Here is a 6,000-nt window from a genome sequence, read left to right as displayed (position 1 = left end):
GATGAAGGAGTAGCCGTAGCGTGGCGATAAAGCTGCCATGTTTCATCGCCATGTCACCACAGAGAGGCGGGAGGGGGGGGGGGGGGGGGGGGGGGGGGGTCTCTTGTCCTCTTTACACTCCTGTCATTTTTGACTCCATCACCCCTCCTCCCCTATTTCTTGCCTGCCCCCCCCCCCCCACCTCCCCTCGTATCTGCTGGTGGAAGGGAGGAAGGCAGGGGAGCAAGGTCAGGCTCAGAGTCTGTTTTCTATTTCTTTTTTTACGACTCTGGACTGCTGTGTCGTCTGGTAAACGGGAGGGAGCGAGCGGTGGGGCTTTTCACCCAGCAGCAGGCCCAGCCTGGCCCGGCCCGGCCTGGTACAAAAGGGGGCCAGTCAAAGTACCAAGGACACACTAACTCATTGCATTGTCTTCCTGCAGTCCACAAACACCAATCAAAACACTGGAGGTAACAATGTGCAGCCATTCACAGGCTATTTTGGTTGTGAGTGGAGTAGGGGTGTGGGGGGGGAGTGTGTGTGTGTGTGGTGGAGGGGTGGAGGAGGGGGGGGGGGGGGGGGTAGGGTTGTCCATAGTCTGTAGTCCTCTTAGACCACCTGGCCTCTCATTTGAAAATCGATAATGAGGCCTAATTGTGTCGCAGCGCTGCATGAGCGCCCGCTCTGCTCAAACTCGGCGAGCACTTCCCCGAGTGACACGGGGCTCATTTCCGTGGCGCCGCGCCCAACGCACGGGGGCTGCTGTTGTTGTCGAGACACGGGGGCTAAATGCTGTGCCGGCAGCTACTTGACGAGCGCGTCCTTCTGCACTAATCACCGTAAGAGCAACTGAAAAAGTAAATTCCCGTCGGAGTAATCAGTGGCCGCACGTATTCAAACCCCGCTGCGCTACCCTGTGTGAATAGTTAGAGCACCTTGCTGTCTGATGTCGCTCCAGGGAAGAGCCCAAAACCAAGTTGTCCCTTGAGGCGTTGTCGTTTTCTGGAACTTTACAAAATGGCGTCAGCAGAAATCTCTTCCTTCCTGAACATGTCTAGCTGCAGGTAATGATGCTTACAGGCATTTCTCCTTTCTTGTCTTGATGAGCAAAGGACATTAACATTTAATTCGTGTTGTCATTGAAATAGATGGCCTATGACTGGATACAGGAAATAATTGGCGTAGTACATGTTCAGCTAATGGCTTCAGCTAACAAGGCTGTGGGAGAACTTTCGGGCTTTTTAATTGGATCAAAAGGTCAGGAGAACACAAGGGAGTTTACGAAAGGTTCCGTTTTTTTGTTTGGGGGTTCGAAGTTGGGCCTTGTGGTTGTTTTGGGGTACTGTGTTCTTCATTAACGCGGAACCGAATCTTCTCAATGACTGACTTTTTCCGATTAAACCTAATTTAGAGTACAGGGGAGAGAATGCTGGGCACGGAGTCATTAGGTTTCAGAAGCCATCGTTCCAGCTCCCATCTAGCCTCCTCTATCACCCCCTACTGTCTACCCCGCTCCATCCTGCCTACTACTCCACCCCTACCATCAACCCTCCTATCTACCTTCCTCCACCCCTACCATCAACCCTCCTATCTACCTTCCTCCAGCCCTACCATCAACCCTCCGTCCCCCCTTCTATCTACCCTCCTGCCCGCTCCAGTAGAGCTCCTCTCGGGTCCGCTTCACCACCAGGCAAGGTCATATCTGATTCAGCACCAGCAGGAGGTGGGACAGCGGCGCCCCTTTGGCCGGGCTCCCATTCCTGCATCCTGCCTGCCCCCCTGGCTCCTGCCCCCCTGGCCCCCTGGCTCCTGGCCCCGGTCTCAGCAGAGGCCTGGCGGAGATACCAATCAGATCACATCGATTCCCCCAACTGATGTTTTCAACTCACACAAGCAAGCCAACCAACGGGGCCGTTCATGTCCATGGGTCAAACTGTACGTACGATAATGTGACTCACCGGAACGCGTGTTGTCACCCCCCTCGCTCGCTGAAGGAGGTGTATTTTTTGGGGCCATCGCGCCGGCCCGCGTTTGACGCGCTCAGGTAGGCGCCGGGGGGGGCGGCGCCGTGTACGCTGTCACGGTGACTCACACGCTGGATTCATCTTAGCGCACGGGCCAAATGCGCCGCTGATGCACGCGTGTTTATATAGGAGCAGCTGAAAGGCGACACCACTGCGTACACTCTGCTGTGCCCCTATGCATGCCATGCAGGCCTTGGCAGCATGTGAGGGTGTGTGTGTGTGTGTGTGTGGGGGGACAGGCCCTCCGGGAAGCGAGTCAAACTGCTGGCCTGGCAGGAAGTGAGCGAGATGGGCGGCGTTCCCACGACAGAGCCCTGGAGGGGACGGAGCCCGGGCGCCGCGCTCGGCGACACCCCCTGCGCATGCTCGTACGCGTGCGTCTCTGCGTCGCTGTGTCTCTGTGTCTCTGTGTGCGTGTACACGCTCCTATCTGACAGCCAGCACTAATGGGTTCCCACACTGTTATGAGTGGCTGGCAACGCTAATTAAATAGCCGTGGATCCGCTAGGGGTTAGCTAAGGCAGGGGTGGAGGATAAGGAGGAGGGGGGGGGGGGGCGTATGGGGGGGGGGGATGTACCTGTTGTCTTTATCTTTCTGTATGTCATGGGACTCCTGTTCAGGGAATGCTAATGAAATAGTCACATGCCTCGATAGCGTAAGGGAACACAGACACTGTAGCGTGCTTGCGCGCGCGCTTGTCGTGGGTCACAGGTCTGTTCCTTTGAATGCCTCTCGGAACGCTCCGGCTGGGTTTGAATGTGGCGTGTCGGCGTGACGTGACAGAGTTCACCATGAACATCCATGCTAACCGGCCGAGGCTTGTAGTGAAGTAACACCATTTGCAGAGTAAAATGGGTTAACCGATCTATATATAGATTTTTTAATATAAATATATAAAACATTTACCCAGTATATTCAATTCTGTTATTTCCTTCTGTGTGCCGCCCCCCCCCCCCCCCCATCCCCCTCCCCCAAGAAGATTGGATTTATCTTTTATTGCATCATCACATTACAGCATAATATCCATATCTCACAGGCAGTAGCTTGGCCACTGTGCATGAATGAAATTAAAAGCCACATAGGTAAGATGGAGTGTGTGTGTGTATGAGTGAGTGTGTTTGTGTAAGCATGCGCCGTGGCGTCCGACGTGACTTGTTGGTCGCTGGGGGCTCCCTCTAGTGGTGGATCGGGGAACGGGAGACGAGGATAGGGTTGCGTTTGTGTGAATCCATCTTCACAGGCTCTGTAATGACCTCCATGCAACAGTTCTTTGATCTCATCTCTCTCTCCTTCGAAGATGTAGGCTCTCTCTCTGTGTGTGTGTGTGTGTGTGTGTGCGCGCGTTTATTTATTTGTACTGAAAGCAGGCCTTGGCAGTGCATTCCAATTTATTATGCACTTGAATAAATTATAACTAGATGTGGTAGAGTGATACCACCACGCGTGACATGAAAACAAATGGTTCGCAACCCTTTTGAACGGTGGGTTTCTTTCACAAACCCGCGTAGAACCGGGAGGTTCGTCCCCTTCGCAAGTGGTACCCTACCGGTCAACTTATCTTTGTCGATATCCCTTAATGGGAGTCTTTTGACGTCCCCGCTGTGCTCGCGGGGGGACAACAATGATGAAGCGCCTCCCGCGCCTCGCCGACGCCGACGCGTAATCATGAGATGCGGCTTATCGGGGGTGATTGATGAAAATTGCCGTGCGTTTGACACTCTCCTTCAGAGAGACGGTTTATGGCCCGTGCCCCTCTGCGGGCTTCGGCGAGCATGCGCACACCCTCGTTTCTGCTCGGAGACCCCCGATCGGCCTGAGTTACTGAGATGCAAAGAAAGGATCATTTCTGAAATGATCTATTTTTAGACGTCTAAGGCTTGTGGGCGGAGGAGAGTTTTGAGTGTATGGACTGGGCCCGGAACAGGATGTTAGAACCGAGAGAAGAAGAAGAAGGTGGCAACTTCCTGCGTGATATAATCTAGGTCAATCTGAGGGCGAGTGAGCGGTGCCGCTACATTTAGGGTTGAGTCATCGTAGCTTTTCTTGTTTACCTACCTCATTCGTACGGGCACTGTTGTCATACGGGCGCTGTTGTCATACCTGGTTTGCAGTTGCCATGCATCTGTGAAACTGGGATCAGACATCCCATAATGGTGCGTGTGACAGATACATGTCTTTTAGAATGGCGCCCTTGGAAGGCGGATGGGCGTTCCATTTGTGCCTGTCGTTTGGAGAAACAGGCTGCGCGGTAGACTTAATCACAGACTGGCACCTGAAACCGCAACAAGGCCAGAGAAGGAAGCGATGCTGCTCCAAAGGGCCTTCTTTCCTTTTCCTGTTTTCCATCCTTGGAAGATAAACCCAAGGAGGAAAAAAAGTGGAAACGTTTTCACGGATGAAACGTGTCTGAGGAAGCTCTTCAGCTCTTTCATTCTCTCTCTCTCCACTTTTTTCTTCTTCTTCTTCTTCTCTCTAACACCCTCTCTCTCTCTTTCTTTTTTATTTCTTTCTACTTCACTCTCTCTACCTCTCTACCCCTCTTTCTATCTCTCTCTCTCTCCCTCTCTCTCTCTCTCTCTCTCTCTTGCCCTCTCTCCCTCTCCCTCTCTCTCTCTCTCTCTCTCTCTCTCTCTCTCTCTCTCTCTTGCTGTGCATGCATTTCTTTCCCTGCTCCCCCCCTGCTGTGAGTAGCAGTGATGACAGGACAAGCTGTAACAAACACACACTCCAGGCTGGAGACAAACGGCGTGTGCTGAGGAGCTGAGATCCTGCCCCCATAATCCCCCCCCCCCCATCCTCCCTCCTTCCCTCTGACACGCTCTCTCTCTCTCTTTATTACTCCCCAATAATCTCTCCCTCTCCTGTCTTAATCCGTCAGGAAATACAGCAGGCAGGGAGAGAAAGAACAGGAGTTTTTGTTTATTCAATGTTTTTCACTGGCGTTTCTTTTGAACTTGCGTACGCGACGGCCATTAACGGGCTGGCGGGAGCCTGTATTGTGCGGTGACCTCGGGAGTCGGTGACTAACTGATGCTGAGAACATTGGCGCGTTCTACATTACGCACACCGTCATTAAAAATAAATAAATTGCACAATATACTTTAAACACTCAAAGAAAAATACAACAACACACTTCCTTTTGTGGCTTGGAAAAAAACAGCTGTTGTAACTTTGCTTTTAGCCCTAATCTGCACCTCCTGATCCATGAAGGCTTTCTGCAGCCTATAATTGGGGTGAAGAGGTGTCCTTGTTGCTGTTTGTGTGTTTTTGAGGCAGCCGAAAGCAGCCAGCAGCCAACAAGCCAGTGTCTGAGAGGCAGAGAGTGTGCATGCTGAAAAGAGCTTTTTATCTCTGCGTGGTTCACTCTGTGTTCCTGGTCGGGATTATTATTATTATTTTTCACTTTAGGTTTTTGTTTCACTGCTTTTGCAGAGCCCGAAACAGCATGGGTCAGATGTAGGGCGGGTCGAGAAAGGAAAGTCGTATTTGGTCGCGGCGTGCCTCTCCCTCTCTCCCTCTCTCTCCCCCCCCTCTCTCTCCCTCTCTCTCCCCCTCTCTCTCTCTCCCTCTCTCTCCCTCTCTCTCCCCCTCTCCCTCTCTCCCTTTCTCTCCCCTTCTCTCCCTCTCTCTCCCTCTCTCCCTCTCCAGTTGATCTGCAATAGGGCTGGGATGCCTGGTCCACAGGCCTCTCAGGTGGGCGGGCCCCTCATTCCCAGCATGCACTGCAGCAGACGGTCGCCTTAAAGACAAATCTGGAAATGAGAACACCCCCCATCCCCACCCCTGGGAGTCAGGGGCCAAGCAGTGAGAGGAGAGAGGGTTTGGCACAACTGGAGCCATTGTAACTGAGAAGAGATTCTATATGAATGGTTGGGGTGAAAATGAATGTTTTTTGTGTGTGTGTGTATATATATATATATATATAAACATTTGGGCAGCAAAAAAAGGGAAATGGCTTGTCCAAGGTTGCACTCGCGTTCACACTCAAAGAAGCCT

The sequence above is a fragment of the Hypomesus transpacificus genome, chromosome 7 (genome assembly GCF_021917145.1).
Source record: "Hypomesus transpacificus isolate Combined female chromosome 7, fHypTra1, whole genome shotgun sequence".
NCBI classification, from domain to species: Eukaryota; Metazoa; Chordata; class Actinopteri; order Osmeriformes; family Osmeridae; genus Hypomesus; species Hypomesus transpacificus.
Note: the sequence above shows the minus strand (reverse complement) of the source record.